This window comes from Macrotis lagotis, chromosome X (genome assembly GCF_037893015.1).
Source record: "Macrotis lagotis isolate mMagLag1 chromosome X, bilby.v1.9.chrom.fasta, whole genome shotgun sequence".
Classification (NCBI taxonomy): Eukaryota; Metazoa; Chordata; class Mammalia; order Peramelemorphia; family Peramelidae; genus Macrotis; species Macrotis lagotis.
Genome location: NC_133666.1, coordinates 552,793,195 through 552,811,584, shown reverse-complemented (window position 1 = coordinate 552,811,584; position 18,390 = coordinate 552,793,195). Strand labels below are relative to the sequence as shown.

Below are 18,390 nucleotides of genomic sequence, written 5' to 3'. Positions count from 1 at the left end.
TTTTTATTTTCATTACTAACTTTCCCTTTTCTTTTTATAGTCATTCACAAATCTCTATGTAGACAGATTTTTGTATAAACAATTCATCTATCTAAATATGATATATATTTATATATTTTGGAAAGACATAGATACCGATACATATGTATATGTATAAAACAAAATAAGAACTCCATTTGCAGTGAGAATGATGTCTGAGTATATTCATGTGAACTCCATTCAAATTTACATAATTTTTAAATGTAATCAAGTCCAGTGCAGTGTCAACTTTAACTGAAGGGATTTAAAAAATGCAATTTTTATTTTTGACTGAGAAAAAAATATGAAACATTAATAAATACTTTTTATTTTTTCAGTAATCAAGATTTCAGACCCATCAGAAGGTCCTTGAAAGATACATTTTAAAAAGTTTGCTTGATAATTTTGAAAAACAGCAATAATTCTCACTTGAATTTGTTTCTTTTGCAGCTTCCCTCAGAATCAATACATCTAATTCTTTTCTGTGGCCCTAAAAGACTTTTTAGTTTTTGCAACAGGCTTCTAGTCATTTACAGACACACTTATAAATTATTTTATATTCATAAAAGTGGAATTAATGTGTGGGTGTAAACTCTTGCATGCTTCATCATGGCTAAATAATAGTTGGTCTGAAAAAAATCTGAGACACATAGTGATCTCTAATGAGTTAACAATTCAGTAAAGTGAATGCAGTAAATTTAGACTACCTTCAGAGATCTAGTGTGCAGAAAGAGGGAAATTATAAACTTACTCTATTCTACACTTGTCAGATGACATTAAGTATGAAATGACACACTTTAAGAACAATATTGATAAACTGAAGCAGGTCCATAAAAGGACAATCAGGATGGTGAAAAGACAGGAAACTACCATACAAAGATCAGTTGCTTTACCTAGGGTTGCTTTACCTAGAAAACAAAAGACTTAGTGATTAAATTGGTTTTTTCTGCATTTAACAGACAAGTCAACAAACATTAATCTAGTGTTTTCTGTATTCAGGCACTCTGCTAAGGACCAGGGATGCAAAGAAAAGAAAAAAGCAATCCTTGATCTCCATGACTTCACAACCTTATTAGACTGGGTGAAGGACAAATAGCTAGGTGCAAACAGGATATGTACAGGATAAATTGGAGATAATCTCAAAGGGAAAGCACTAGCATGAAGGAGAACTAGGAAGAACTTATTGCAGAAGATGAGGTTTTAGTGGAGACTTGAAAGAAGTCAGGAAAGTCACGAGAAAGGAAAGAATATCAAACTTGAGAGACAACCAAAAAAACACACATGCAGTCAAGGAGATGCAGGTTTTTGTTTTGTTTTGTTTTGCAAAAAAAAAAAAATAGCAAGAAGGCTATTGTCACTGGATTGCAGAGTAAGTGGAGAAAGTAGGAAGGATCAGAACAGGCTAGATTATGAAGGGTTTTAAATATATCAGAGGATTTTAGATTTGATCCCAAAAACAATAGGCACCCTTGGAGTTTCTGACATGATCAAAATTGACGGAGATCACTTTGACAGCTGAGTAGAGGATAGAATGAAATGGGGGAAACTTGATATAGGGAAACCAATCAAAAGTGCAAGAATTGATAATGAATGTTTCGGAGAGAAACAAATGGTGGCTCAATGTAAAGGAGTATTTCTTAGTAATTATAGCTGTTCATAAAGGGAATAAGCCACCTCCAGATATAACAGGTTCTCCATCCCTCTAGGTCAGGTAGATAACAGATGCTGGAGAGTAGATACCAATCCTGGAATAGATGACATTTGAGTTTCATTTTAGTTCTGAGATTCTGTATTTTCTCTTAAGTTTTTGAGTTAAGCACCTAATTGTTAGACTCAGTCAAATTGTAATTTTATTTTATTTGTAAAATATTTTATTTTGTTTTAATATCAAAGTCATTTCTGGCTATCTTGCCTCTATTCTGTCCCCAGGGTTGAACATACTTTAGTAACAAGGAACAACTAATTCAGTGACTTTGACAGAGTATGCAAAAGTTTTTCTTTGTTCCCTACTTACTTTGTTCATTGGAACTATGATTTTTCAGTTTTTCAAAGTTTGGCTTCATTTTGGTTATTAAATTGGATCAGACTTATAATTTTGTCAGTGTAGGGAGGTTAACTACCAGTGTAGATTGGCACTTGTTCTGAATTTATATCTCTGACAATGAAACTGATAGAAGACCACTGATGGGCCCAGGAATTCACCTGGAGTCACATTAGTCTCTGTAGGTCAGAGAGTTGAACCATCTGAGCCTAAGGATATCTCTCTGTCCATCCTTTGCTGCCTCTCCAGTAATTTTTAATAGTTTATGTTTTTATTATTATTTGATTATTTGATTGATTGTATTCAGTCTGACCACTAACTATTAATCATAAACATTTACTAAATACAACCCAAAACAAAAGTAGTTAAAACATAACATTCCATCAGTAAACATAGGATACACTTTCCCATTAGTGAGGCATGTATGTGAGTGATTCATATGCCTGGGGCAATTTTGCCCTTTGGGCTTTAATGACCAGAGTTTCCATCTGGAACAGTGTATGCCCCAAAGTCTTATGGGCAGAGTGGCTCTACTTCTTGGTCTCTCCCTCTTCTGCTTGGCAGGGCCCATTCTGTCCTGGTGGTTATCCTCAGATCACTTCTCTTCTGGGCTGTTCAAACACTATTAAACATTTTTTACATGTAATAAAGTTCTCCAGGGCAAGATAGCTAAGGATGGAAAAGATGATTTTAAGGTTTTAATTCAGAAAACATAAAAAAGAAACAATTCCAGTGACTAACACATAGGAGAGTTATCTAAAACAATTCTTATGAATGCATAGGGATTTTACTATCTTAAGATATGTAAAAAAAAATCAGTTAAAAAAGAAGGAAGCATAAGCAAGTATTAGAGGAGAAATATAAAAGTATGGCATGATTCTGTAAAAGTAGTATCAGAAGTACTAATGTTAAGGAGCTGAAATGGGTGAGAAAATCTAAAGTAAACAAATTAGTTTTTTTAAGTTACAGAAATGAAAAGAGGATTGGAGAAAGACTCATTTTTATGTGAAGGTAATAATATTTGATGAGAAGGAAGAATGGAATGTCTCTAATCTTAAATTATTCCTATATTTTTCCTACTAAGGAGAATATTCTTAGAGAGGAAAGGGCAAAACAAAAATGATGAGTAGTTGTGGTTATCCATGGTCAAATCCATAAACATTCAAGTGATGGACCCCCTTGTTGTAATCACACACAGTCTGCCTTCAAGATGTTTTCCATTCTAATGGGAAAAGAAGCACCAGAAAGGGCATTTTTAAAAGTATGGGGAAGGGGAGAAGTTGCCATTCTGGGACTTGATTGCAGTGTCTTAAGAGGAATCATAAATAAGGAATAATAAAACAGGCACAAAACTTAATTTTGCTGAGTTCATTGTACCTGACTCAAATAAACTATAGTCTATTCACTGGTAAAAGAAATTAACAGATATGATTGTTAAATCATTTTCAGAGATCTTTGAAAGACTGTGAAGGACTGGAAATCAATTTTGAAAGGCATTTATTAAATACCTTAGAGTTATTCAAGGATAAATAGTATGGAGATTGTTTTTATTATGATAAGAAAGAATAGTTTTCTGATGATTCTTACAGTGTACTATTATGAATGTCCTTTATCTATGACTACTCCTTTTCTGTCTCCTTATTCATTCCTTTTCCATTTCCTACATCTGTCTTAGAGGGCTTTTAAAAGATTTCTATTTAAATGGAAATTTTCATCTCAAACCCAACATATCTAAAATTAAACTCAGCAACTTCCCAAAAAACTGTTCTTCTTGGTGATTTCCCAGTTTCTGTTAGTGTGTGACATTGTTGTATATACCCAGGTATTAAACCCTAGAATTATCACTGATCTCCATACTCTTCCTTTCGTATAAAATCAGTCTGCATATTCTGTTAATTTTTTTGCATTTCATCTCTAAGTTTTATTGCTGTGTTTTGTTTCTATGTTACAAATATTTACAAATGACCCAACTCCTAGAGAGGTCTCATAAAAAAAAAATAAAAATAATTAAGTAAAGCTAACAATATTAAGACCCCATCTAAAAGTACAGGCAAAAAATTCCTCATCCTTTAAAAAAATTTAATTATATCTTTTTTTCTCTCTCTTTCCCACCTCCATCACATTGGGGGATAAAAGAAAAAAGAAAAGCACATTCTTTGTAATAAATATGCATCAGCAACTTCCATCAGTATCTCTTTTCTGACTATAAGGATCCATTGACTTTTTAACATCTCATGCCTGTACTACTCCACTACCATTTTTATCTGGTCTTCCCCCTCGGTCACTTTTATCTCTTCAATATCTTCAAGTTGATTTTCAGGAGTAGGAAAAACCCAACTTACAGTTGTGGATTGCCATATTTAGTAGGGTGGGAAATTGAAAAATTGAAGGGCTCCAGCAAAAACATCACTAAAATAGTTGACTGGCCAAAATTGGTTAGGAAAGCAAATGAAGGCAGCTACAGAATGATGAAGTAGGAGAATGGTGAGTGGGAGAAGGGAAGGATTTAAGGACTATAGTCCACTTTAAGATTGGAAAAAATATTGAATAGAACTCAGGGGAAAGAAGTGGAAAGATAAAAAGGGAAAGGTCCATAAGAAATTTCAGAGTTTTAGATGTTGGAGAAAAGTATTTCTATTGATCACAAAGTTTGCCTGAAGTAGAAGATTCATCAGAATTGGGGATATAGAGAAATTTTAACCCAGGGTATTGAAAAAGTAATCTGCACAACTTTTAAAGTCACTGAAGATAGCAGGAGATAGAGTCACCCCTGTGGGGAAGGCAGAAGCGGCGCCATGACGGGCAGGCTGGGCCAGTTCCTGAAGGAGGCCTGGGCCAAGGAGCCCGTGGTGACCATGTCCTTCATTATCGGCACCATGGCTCTGCTCTTACCCCCCCCCCCTTAAGCCCCTATACCAAGTACGCAAGCATGATCAACTGGGCCACACCTTACAACTACCCTGTTCCCGTTCGAGATGATGGCAACATGCCCGACATACCCAGCCATCCTCAGGATCCTGAGGGTCCTTCCCTCCAGTGGCTGAAGAATCTGTGAATCCTCCATCTGTTCCCCCCCCCCATAAACGTCCTTGTCTTAAAAAAAAAGATAGCAGGAGATAGGGAGAATTTTGAGCCTACTGCTAAGTCACCAAGAAAGATAATATTGTCCTGAAGGGCCAGGAAATGAATAGTGCTTATAATGAGAAGACTTCATTGCAAATAGTCTTCTGAAGAGGAGCAGTTGATGCTTTGAGATCATTTTTGGGCTCTCCTCACTCATCTATGGAGGGCAAGGAGTTCACTGTGCTTTCATTCAGTCTCCAAAAGGACAATTAACTTTCTCCCATTTCAAATTTCTGATAAACACTTTGCTTGGATGCCTCATTTCCACATACCCCTCTCCCCATAATGTCCCCATTATTTGTGTACCTGTCAGTGTCCCATAAATTATATTTTCTTTCAGAGCAGGGGCTATAGTTTTACTCTCTTTGTATTGCTAGTACCTAAGGAGTACCTTGCTCATAGTTTAAGAAATCTGTTGAATTAAATGAGTAGGGGCAGTCAGAGAAACAATGGTTTTCATTTGAGAGAAGGGTAAATTCAAAAGGGTCAGGTTTTAATTATCTCCAAAAAATAGAAGTATTGGTGGAAGAGAGTAGTTTCTTTGCTTTTTAAAATAGGCAGTTCTCCATAGGGGACCACATAATTATACACAATGTATGCACTTTAAGTTTGGTTCCCAGAAGTAAATGTTTATCAGATAAAAATCGTTTGTCACTAATTTAACCAGAGTATGAAATGGGGAAGAAAATAAACTCAACTGATATTTCTTCTTTTGACCTCAACTATTTCCTATCATATTTATATCTATCACCAACTCTACTCTCTGTTGCCTTCGTTCATTGGAGAGAAAAGAGAAAAGAGAGTAGGGAAGAAAAAGGAAGAAGTAAGAGGGGAAAAGTAATTAAGGGGCTATGATAGGGAAGCTATCTACTTAAGTTGGAAAATGGAATGAAAGCCACCAACATAAAAATTGACTTTCCTTTGATTCTTTCCCTTCTAAGCCCTGATCTTATTTTATACCCAAATCATTATTCTCTTAATAACATGGCTTATTTTTTTAAAGAAAGCATTCTCATGTTTTTAGTTAGTTTGAAAGTAGAATGTGTCTTTCTAGTGGTTAATTTAGCTACATAGATATTTGCATCAAAATTGAGAATCAAACAGGATTTTCATTATGGTGATTGCTTGTAATTTTTTTTACCATGGTTATTAAGTAAAGATTAGAGTATTTGAATTAAGAACAAGTAAAACCTTATTCTAGCATTATAGTTCAGAGCATTTTGTTCTTATTGCCTTAAATTATCTAATCAGAATGGAAGAAATCATCAAATAAGGTGACAGTTATAGTGGTCTCTACCCAATGCAGAAGTAAAAATTCCTATTTGGGGTGACAATGATAAGAGGAAAACAGTTTTTATTTAGAATGTGTGACTCATGGAAGTATGGAAAAGAACAAGTTTGTACATATCTATCTTTTTTATGGGCAATAGGAGATATTAAGGTCTAGAAAAAGATTACCTAATTGGGGGCAGCTAGGTGGCGCAGTGGATAGAGTGTCAGCCTTGGAGTCATGAGAAACTGAGTTTAAATCCAGCTTCAGACACTTAATAATTACCTAGCTGTGTGATCTTGGGCACGTCACTTAACCCCATTGCCTTGGAAAAAGAAAAAAGAAAAAGAAATGGGCAGAATTGGTCCTATATCTGTGTGTCAGCAAAACTTGTTAAAAAGAAAGCTTAGGGTTTTCTCTGCCTTCTCTCAAGGTTTGAAAGGAATGAGCCCCTGCCTGGAGGAAGGTAACTTTCAAGAATGAAAAATGAAAGGGAACACTTCATTGTCTTTACTAGTAGTTAAAGCAGTTCCCCAAGCACAAAACACTTTCAGGATTTTTTGGGCACCTGCTGAACAGATGTCCAGGGTAGGAGGCATTCATCATCATGATATTCTACCTAACAATTTGTATATTTTCTCAATCTTTAACATTTGCCTTTGGTTTTGCTGTGAACTGTTCCATGTTAAAAAGCATTGTGAAAAACGTATTTTTCTTTGTTCTGCAAAAAGACTAATGACTCTGGCCTTAATATAAATAGATGATGAATGAGTCTAATCACTAATTCTACAAATTATTAGCTATTATGAAGATAGTTGATAAAATTTAGTGTAGATTGATTAAATCAATAGCCTTTAATTGATTATACTATTTAAGGTCTGTTTAGATTATATCTATGAAGATACAATTTGAAAGTAAAAATTTAAAAGGCAAAATTGTTTATTTTAACACTAGTGTAATGTTTCAGTCTTTGACAGAATTATTTCCAAACATCTCTGGTATCCAGATTGTTTAGTATTAAATAGAAAACGTGTAGATCATGTTTTGCTGCCACTATAGTATTATATTTAAATAGATACATTTTCAGCGGCTTAAAGGTTCTGAAATAAGAACAGGATTTTAAAGAACCATCTGTTAATCCACCATCAGCTGGTTCCAAGTCAAACAAAAATAAAAATTTGATTCATAATTGTTATGAGATAATGACAAAAGAAATGGGTCAATCTAGCTTTCCCCCACTTTGCCCGAAAGCCCAAATTTCTACCATTAACATTTTTTTAAAAACCTAATTACTGATTATTTATATAGCCTGTTTGTCCCTTTCTGGTTCTGAAATGGACCATATAATTTTGTAAATAGACCCTCCCTGCAGGAGGAGTAGGGATAGCCTTTCACTCTTGACTCATTTCTTATGAACCTTCTTTAGTGTTCATCAGACATACATCTAGTAGGACTGGATAGGTTTTTTATTTAGAGATTCACTTCTACCCTTAATAGGTAATTTTGCAGATAGTAGGAAACTGAAGTGGAGAAATTTGAGTCTCTTGCTTCTAAAGCTCCCATTTCCACTGTAGGTCATCATGATTTCTTCCCCAAGTTTCTCATAGGACATTTTATATTTGATCCCATGCCAAGTGGCACAACAGATAAACACAGGACTTAGAGTTAGTAAAACCTAAATTTTAATCCTAATCTCATGTTTATTAGTTGTAAAGAAAAACTTTATAAAAGATTTTATAAAGGAAATTTTTTATTTTTTAGTAAAAAAATGATGTTCAGAATTGGGGTATTTTGGGAGCAAGTCATTTAACATCTTCAGTGAACATTGTATACCTACTGTGTCCCAGACATTATGCTAAACCCTGGAGATGCAAAGAGGCAAAATACAGTCTTCTGCCTTCAAGGAGCTTACAATTTAAACAAACTATATTCAGGATAAATAGAAAAATAAATTTTTTAAATGAAAAGCAATATATTTAAGAATGGTTAGCTAAGAAAGACTTTCTGTAGAAGAGGGGATGTGAGACTTAAAGGAAGCCAAGAGAGGTCAGTTTGGTCAGAGCAGAGGAGGCAGAGTTTAGGCATAGGGGACAGATAGCCCGAGAAAATGCCTGCAACCAAGAAATGGAGTATCTTGTTTGTAGAACAGCCAGACCAATGCCACTAGAGCAGAGAGTATGTATTAGTAAATAAAATGTATGAAGACTAAAAAAGTAGGAGAGAGATAAGTTATGAAGGGATTTGGATGTCAACAGAACATTTTTATTTGCTCCTGGAGGCAATAGGAAGCCTCTGATGTTAATGATAATGTTTTGATCTTCATTCTCGAAGAAGACCTTGACATTAGGGAGGTGATGCCATGATAAGCATATGAGTTGGATTTGAATGGGGGGGGGGGGGTGCGCTAAGTCACCAGTCTCACTTTCTCCTCCAGAGCCATATGAGTCCAGTGGCCAGATCTGAATCAGGATGACTGGAGATGGCCCTGGATGAGAGGCAATCAGGGGTAAGTGACTTGTCCAAGATCATACAGCTAGTTAAATGGCAAGTATCTGAGGCTGGATTCAGATTCCTATCCTCTTGACTCTTAAGGTCTAGATACTCTCTGTACTGTCCCAAGATGCCACTGGAGTTTGTTGAATAATGAGGTGTCATGATTCAGATCTGTGTTTTAGGAAAATTTTGCTAGTGGCTGAAGGGAGAATGAGCTGGGAATACTTCAGGCAGGTAACCCACAAGGACACTATTGCAGTAACCAAAGTGTGAGGTGATGAGGGCCTGCAGTAGAGTGGTGACAATATCTGGGGGGGGGGGGTTGCTGCTTCAGTTTCTTCATCTGTAAAATGAAAAAAGTAATAGCATCTACTTTCTGGGGTTATTTTGAAGATCAAATGAGACAATATTTTAAAATTTTTCTTCAAACCTTAAAGCACTATATAAAAGCTAGCTTTATAGGTTTAGCAAAAGCATTTGAAGTTAATGATCAGAATAGCATAATTATGAGCTAGTACAATTCGTATAACACTGAATAGTTGTAGAGATAAACAGAGAATGAAGAAACAGAAAATAATATGTTTTTCAAATATATCTCTCTGTTTCCCTGCTACTTCTGCCTTGTAATACAGTTCTCTGCCAGGCAATTTAAAAGAAGCACTGAATTGGCTACTAAGAAGGAAGCTGAAGATTTTCCCATGTGGGAGCTGTAGAGGTCCTATAACAAGGAACTTCTCTCATTCTCTTCTATCCACAGCTGTGTGGACTAGGACACAGTATTTTAGTATAGAGAAGCTTCTGAGCATGTTGCTATGGCTTGACTTTGATTTGATTGTGATCAAGTATTTCCAGATACTTGTAACAAAAATATTAAAGAAAAAAAAAAATATATATATATATATAAAGATTTTTTTTTTGTTTTGGGGTGAGAGAAAAGAAAGGCTATTTCCAATCTTCCAATGAGGCAACTCCTAAAGTTTAGTCCATTGAAATTACAGGTGCACACATGGCATGAGTTTGAGTATACATAGCATAATTCCTCATAATCCAGTAGTAAATTAAAATGAACAAAACAGCAACACTCTGAAATAACTTCATGTAGTATTCTTGACTTTTTCAACCCTCTGCCTAATCTATGCTGGCAGTGGAAGACCCCAGATGGTGTGACATGAACATGTTTGTGTGATATTCATATCTTTGTCTGTAATGAATTCTTAGGAGAAGACTACCCATCTTGCACTAAGAGAATTAAAATTGTCATAGTTCTTATTTTAGAGTATTTGTGATCTCTTAAATTATGATAGAAGTTCCTTGTTTGTTTATGCAAGAGATCATATTATTTAGCTAAAAACCATATTTTTATGGCTAATAATACTTGATGAGTCCCCATGTTATTGTGTTAGGTTTAGGCTGATTTTGTTCTCAGGAAATACTAAAAAAAAATTTCTCTCCTAAATGAATTACAAATATAGCAGTTTTAGGCATTTTTTCTTAATCCATGTTTTTTTGAGAGCAGTTGTGCATTCATTCAGTTGTGTTCTACTCTTTGTGATCTCAAGGATCATAGAATGCCATTGTTATTTATGGAGTTTTCTTTAGATTTCTTGGCAAAGATATTGGAGTGTTTGTGATTTCCTTCTCCAGCAGATTAAAACAAACAGAGATCAAGTGACTTGCTCAGGATCACACAGCTAGTAAGTGTCTGGGTCTGGATTTGAACTCAACTCAAATCATCCTGACTCCATTAGTACATTGAGCCACCTACCCAGAGGAGTAGGATCATCAAAAACGCTGGAATGGATGCCTATTATTTAATAATAGGACTTTGACTTCTTCTATCAGTTCAATATTATGCGTAGAACAGATAGTTGGTATTTAATAAATGGTTGATGGTTCAATGAAAAAATGAATTTAATATTGCTAGTTATGATGCCATAATCAATTAATAAATAGGCTTAAAACTTACAATGCTATCATTTCTTGTATAATTTAGAATGAGCAGACCTACTGGGATTTAAGCTTATTAGAACGTAAGATATAATTTCTTGCCATTATGTTGTTGTAGCTTGCTAATATTTAAAACACCAAGTAGCAAGAAAACTAATAAAAATTTTTAGATCTGGGGTCCACATTTTAGGAGACATTGATCAGTTAGAGACTGTAAAAAGAAACCAACCAGGGTAGTGGGGAAACTTTAATTCATGCCACCTGAGGAAAAGTTAAATTAATTGGAGACATTTAGCATGCAAAACAGAAGACTTGGGAATATTATCTGTCTTCAAAAAAGTACTAAGAACTATGATGGCAGGAACTTTCCCTTCTTGCTCTTCAGTAGCTGTGGCTTGTAGAATCTCCAGAAGCAGTTGCCAGACTGCATCTCTGCATAGTTACTTCCCAGAAAGATATCTGTGGACACTGGAATGGAAGGAAGCATTACTATTCCCAGAACTCTTAGTTTCAGGGTTGAAGGAGGAGTTTATGGTCAATGTAGTGACAGGTCTGGCACATTCTGCTGCCTCTCATCTCTCCCTGAGTAATGTACCATTGCTTCATTGAGACTGGCTTGCCTGTCCTGTGGGTGAGAGAGTGAAAGATAGGAATGACTGTCCTTTTCTCCAAAGAAATTCTTTCCCTAGATTAATGACATGTGAGAAATAAGAAAGGTACACGAAAGATTATGACACAAAGCAGAATCAAACAAAAGAGATGTCCATTTCAGAAACAAAGATTAATGAATCGTTTTTACCTGAAGTAATCAGGAAAGTTCATGGAGATGATAATTCAGTTTGATATTGAAAAAATATATAAGCCATAGATGTGAAGAGGAAGCCTATTTCAGTGTGGGCAATTGAGAATCCAATTAATTTGGAACACAGTATATATCAAGGGGACTTAATGTGTCCCTAAGAAGAATAAGGTATATGAGGAATTGTGGACATGAAATATCACATATCCTATCAGATTGGCTTGATGTTTTGGTAAATTTTGCTGAGCTACTTTTTTTAAGCCTGTTACAAGATTTGATGTTGGGCTGAGGACAGAATTATTCAGAAATAAATGTGATATAAAAATAAAATGAATAAATATTAAATATAGGGGCAACTAGGTGGCACAGTAGATAGAGCATCAACCCTAGAGTCAGGAAGACCTGAGTTCAAATCTGAGCTTAAACACTTAATAATTACCTAGCTGTGTGCCCTTTGGCAAGTCACTTAACCCCATTGCCTTAAATAAATGAAAAAATAAGAAAATATTTTTAAAAATCTGTCCTCGATACTTAATAATTACCTTGTGACCTTGGTCAAGTCACAACCCCATTGCTTAGCAAAAACCACAAAAAAACCAATATTTGATATAGTTTTTAATTTTTTGGGTTGCTATATGATCTTTTTGCAGTCACATGATCTTTTTAGTCATCTTATTTTCTTCCTCAGAAGAAACTGAGTGATAACTAAAACAATTTTATTGAGGATTTCTCTTCTTTTCTGAAGTGGCATCTCTTGAGAATATGACTGTCCTATCTTTGAAGGCTTTGAGAGTTATTATCAGTCTCCTCAAGAAAAGATTACATATGAGATCTAGTATTGGCCTCCTTATGAGAGTCATAATAGTAAGAAATACTATTCTTTATTGTGCTTTAAAATATTCAGTGTGTTCCTTACAATAGTGTTGTAGGATGGTTGATACAACTATTATCCCTACTTTAGGAAACAAAGGGTCACAGCTAGTTAGTAACAGTACATTATATAAAATTTAAAAAATTTTAAGGTGCTTATCTCTAACCATTCTTATTTTCATCATTTCACAAATGAGGAAACAGGTTCATTCATTACTTCTTCTTGGTTTCACTGTTAGCAAGAGGCAAAGCCAGGGCTAAAAGCCAGGCCTCTCAGCTCTTATGCTTAATAATCTTTCCTCTACAATAGATTACTTGCCTATGGTCACAAATTCTCAAATAACATGATCAGTACCTCCCAGGTATCTTTTTCTGTAATTAATCATCCTTTTTTATCCTAATTGGATATAGGATTGTCTTGTTCCCTTATCTTCTAAAAGATAAAAATCAACAATAACTGGATGAGAGATCAGAAACATTGAGAATCAACAACAGCATGTTGCAAACATCCTTTGATAAGGTATCAAAGATACAAAAACCTTGGTAAGGATGAGGCTATAGTCAGGGGGAACAATGGAACTGAATATTTTTTGAGAATTCATTTCTCAGATTATTATGTAATAATTGTGAAACTCTGTGTGTGGATTTATCTAGATGTACAGTTGTAGTTATCCAAGAGAAATTACAAAGAAGGCACAAAAATAAAGAAAAATCAATTAATACAAAGCTATTTTTCAAACAGTTCTGTGAGTCAGAAAAAACTTATTTTAGAATTTAACAAATCTAGAACTAGCAAAATTTTTTAACTCCTCTTGGGGAAATACAGTATTTCCCCATGTATAAAATGCACTCTTTTTTGAAAAAATTTGGGATCTAAAAACTGGGAGCATCTTACAATGGCTGTAGATTCTTTTTTTATTATTATTTTTGTTAGATTTTTGCAAGGCAAATGGGGTTAAGTGGCTTGCCCAAGGCCACACAGCTAGGTAATTATTAAATGTCTGAGACCAGATTTGAACCCAGGTACTCCTGACTCCAGGGCCAGTGCTTTATCCACTGCGCCATCTAGCCACCCCTTATATAGATTCTTTTTTACTTGCATTTCCTGCTTTTTCGTGCTTGTTGTCTTTACGCTCATTGTTTTGCATTTGTTACTGGTATATTAGGTTACATTTTGCCACCTTCTACCCAGAAATGGCTCAGAAAAGATTTTCATACAGTGCTGATTTTGAATTCAGAGTGATCTAGTGTGCAAAAATGACTGAAAATCATGCTGCTGAATGTCACTTTGAGCCTCCTCCAACTGAGAAAACAATCTGAGACCGTCTGTGGGAAAAAGAAACCTTCTGAAAATGCCCAGGTAGAAGAAGGCCATGAGAGGCAAGTCAGCAAAATGACCTGAGTTAGAGAGGGAATTAATGAGAAGGATTGAAGAGCAAAGAGTAAGTGGAATTCCTGTGTCCACAAAAATGGCTCAGTAGGAGGCAAGAAGAATTGCTGATGAAAAAGAAGTTATTGATTTCAAAGGAGGACACATGTGATGCTTTAGGTTCATGAAACAGAAGGGACTAAGCATGCATCCACACACCAGACTGCCCAAAAGATGCCATCATTCATGAATAAAATTTAAATTCAATAACTTTATGTAATACATGTTTTTTCAAATTTTGGGCCCCAAAATTAAGGTGCATCTTATAGATGGGGAAATATAGTACATCCTATTGTGGATATTAGAAAAAATTCTTATTTTAAATGATGTCATTGATTTTGGTGAATGTACACATGAACCCATTGAAGAACTAATGAATATATTAAACATTATATATAATAGAGCATTGTGTGTAATGATGAAATGTAGATATATGTATGTGTGTGTGTACATAGATACTTGAGGAATTTTTAGAACTACACATCTTACAGTTCAGCCTAAAGATCTTTAGAACTCAGTCAACAGAAGACCTCTACAGACTCAAAATAGCAATGCAAAAAGGTAATGAACTTTAATATGAATTGTCAGACTAAAAAAAATGGATATTTAGAATCTATACTATCATGTTGCAAAATGCTAGCGATTTTATATTTATTAACTTAAGACAGTTAGCATAGGCAGTCATATTATTGTTCTACATTTACCATCCCCTTATTCATGGTAAGCATGCTCTTCACTCTCCTGTTCTTCCTAGCCTTTCTCCATTCCCTATTCTTCCATTTCCCTCATTTTAGCGGCACTTACCTCAACCAAATTTTGATCCCAGAGTCAACTACTTCAAGTCATTCATTAACCTAAAATTCCTAAAATCTTTCCACTGTTTCAGCTCTTCTGATATTTAACCTAGGTAAGCACCTATTTGATTTCTCAGACTTTGTTTCCTGATAATTCAGTGTTGCTGGAGAAAATCTCAAAATCAAGCTGAGTCTACTGACTATAAATATATTCTGTATAGCCTCAACTAAACTCTCATATATGCTTGTCAGTTCTTCCTTCTTCAATGATTGATTGATTGATTCTTCATGTCATTTCGCCACAATGACTGTTTCAATTTTTTCTTCTCTCCAAAAGCATCCAGCTCTAACTCTGTTCATAGCAGATGGGCTCACCACCTACTCATCTAAGAAAATCCAGACTATCCATTGTGACTTCCCTTAACTTGCTGCCTCCACAATCAAAACTTTTAATTTTCTTCACATTCTCTCTTGATTTCCTATTTAAATAGAAAGACTAGCCACCAAATCTATAGCCTCAATCTTATGTACTACTGTGTTCTCTAAGACCTTGTTTACATCAGTCATTTGCTTGTTCAGATCTTCCCTTTCCTTTTACCCTTTACTCATCTACTTACCATATCGTTTTTTCTTATTAAATAACTTCTAATTAGTCTAAATTATCCTCTATTTTCTTATCATCCACTTATTCAAACTTCTGGAAATCAAATATCTATCTCAACTGATCATAAAACTGTTCTTTTAAAGAACACTAATGACCTTGTCACAAAATTCAGTGAGGTTTTTTTTTTGTCTTCATCTTCCTCGACTCTCTTCAGGATGTGACGTTGTTGTTCACCTCCTACTCCTTGACAGTCTTTTCTCATTTGACCTTTCTTTTGTGATTCTCCTTCTACTTGCCAGTGTTCTTGCTCTGATTCCTCTGACAACTCTTATTCTTGTTGATTCTTTCTATTTATCAATTAAAGTTCAATTCAGATGCTACTATCCTCATGAAAACTTCTCTAATCATCCTTGTTAGTAATTACCTTCTTCCCTGGACTTCACACAACAATTTTTTCTGTCCCTCTCAAAAGCAATTATCATTTAAAATTATATATTATAAGTATCATTATTTTTATCTTCTCCCCTTATTAGACTGCAAGATACATAATTTCAGAATTTTTTTGTATCCAAGCTGTGATTAAATTGTTTAAAAATAAAACCCAAACTCATAGGCAGTGGCCTCTACCAATGTCTCTACTATTTACACAGACAACTTCAAGTTTTAGAGAAGTGACAGTGTCTTTGAGTACTTGATTTACTCAGAGTTGAAACGTAACTAAGACTTCCTAATTTCAAAGTTAGTACCCTCTATTTTGTTGCATCCTATTGTGTCTATCTAGGTCATTGAGATCAAAAGATTATTTATAACTCCCAATGAATAAAATTATTTGAGCATTTCTATTGCATGGTGTAAGAGAAGTAATGGTATTGTAGAAGGAACTTAAGCTAAGGAGCCAGGTAGACATAGATTCAAGTCCTGATAGACACAAAATGACTTAGGTGATCAAAAAGGTGCTAACCTACATTGATAGAGAAAGTTCACTTCTCAGCTAATTCCCTGTGCCAGTGATATCACTCTTTATCCCTGTACTTATATCTGAAAATTATGTACATGTATAACTGTATTAATAATTATATACATTATAAATTCTGTCTAAAGAGAAATTAAAATTAATGCTATAAAGATAAAATAAGATTTATTAATATACTTTGCAATTATTTTGGTAACTTTATATTTATTAAACTTATATATGAAATATTTTATTTTTAATTTGTTTTGCAGTTCTTTATTTGGGAATTATTTGTATCCATTTGTTTGTTGAGGGAATAAATATAATTTTCACTTATTTCTCTTAGTTTTCTATATATCTTGGCTATCAGATCTTTATCAATGATATTTGATACAAAGATTTTCCCCTAATTGACCACTTCCCTTCATATCCTAGTTGTATTAATTTAATCTATTCAACAACTTTTCAATTTAATGGAATTAAGTTACCTATTTTATCTTTTGTGATAAACTTTTTCCTTTGTTTAATTAATAATTGTTCCCCTCCACCTGATCCTGAGCTATAAGGTAGTATCAAATCTGTTTCTCTTCTAATGCTTTTAATGTTATTTACCTTTAATAATCATGCCACATATACATTTTAAGTTTGTTTTTTGTTGTTTTTGTAGATAAACATTGGGAGACCAAGTTAATTATTTAATTTCTACTGTGTACCGGGCACTGTGTTGAGTTCTTTACAAATATTATCTCATCTGATCTTCACAGTGACCCTGTGTGGAAGGGACTATTGTTATCTCCATTTTACTCTGAACAAATTGACTTAGTGGGTTGAACGTAATTTTTACCAGTTGCTTTTTAATTCTTTTCAAAAATTATTTTTATCAATTTTTGTCAGTTAAGAAACATTCATTTTCTGCCCCACCTTCTCTATCACTGAAAAAAGCAATATTGCATTACATGATTTACTCCTACTTTGTGAAAAGGAATCTTTTTTAAAAGTAAAAAAGTTAAAAGTAATTATTATTACAACCTTGTCTGATATGTCTAGCTGCTAATCCTCCCAAAGTTAGAAATTGCTTTCTCCAATCTTATGCTGTGCTCTGTATTTACTGCACTGAAAAGCAAAAAATGTTCAGAACAATTTTGAAGCTTTAAATTTAAGGTATTTTTTAACCTTGATAATAGAAAATATTTTTCCTAGCTTTTTTCAGTTTCAAAAATTCATATATGAAAAATACTTTTAAATTTCCACTTAGGTAATATCAACCAATTAATTTTAAATGAGTACTACACGAAACTCATAAATTTTTAGAATTAATGAAAATGTATTTTAGAAAAATGTTCTAAGAACCTCCAAATAATAGAAAAATACTTATAAGACAAAGAAAATAATTCTGTGAACTCCCAACTTACCCACTATATTCAAACAGTTATCTTTATATTCTTATTTCTCTGTCTTCTAGGTTTATATTGTTTTTATTCTGAAGTAATTTGATAGATGGTATATATGCACTCAGACATTTTCTCTTTTGAATCATTTGTAAGACTATTATTTTTGTTCATGACAAAGAACAGCATATCTAATTGTATAACAAAAATTTACACTTGTTGGCAGTTACATTGTGTATTTTTACACACACACACACACACACACACACACACACACACACACACAAACCTCTTCTTCAATAAATTTAGATCACTTTAGAGGGGAAGAACACTATTACATTAAGATGAATAAAAAGGTTAGTGGTAAAATCTGTTCTCATAGGATATATATTCCATAAGAAAATAATCATGATAATACAATAAAAGAAATTTTTAAAACTACCATTCAGTTGGTCTGGAATGAGAAAGAAGTGTACAAATAGCATTCTAGGAAAGCTAGAACAATCTGGAAATCAAAAAAGTTTTGATAATTAAATTGATCAGGAACCATCAGTCCTGTTACAAGCTGATTGTTATTTAAGCATTAGTCATATAAGAATATGACAAAAAATAAGACATAGGCAATTTACTTTCATTCTTTAGGAAGCTCTAAGTTATCCCGA

The 18,390-nt window shown here is 34.0% G+C and overlaps 1 protein-coding gene and 1 pseudogene across 4 annotated transcripts in view; both read left to right on the top strand.

Annotated features, from left to right (window-relative positions):
- The window catches only part of STK3 (serine/threonine kinase 3), a 511,742-nt gene that overhangs the window by 402,951 nt on the left and 90,401 nt on the right, over positions 1–18,390 (top strand). The window lies entirely within an intron of this gene.
- On the top strand, positions 3–16,499 carry LOC141497741 (NADH dehydrogenase [ubiquinone] 1 alpha subcomplex subunit 3 pseudogene; annotated as a pseudogene).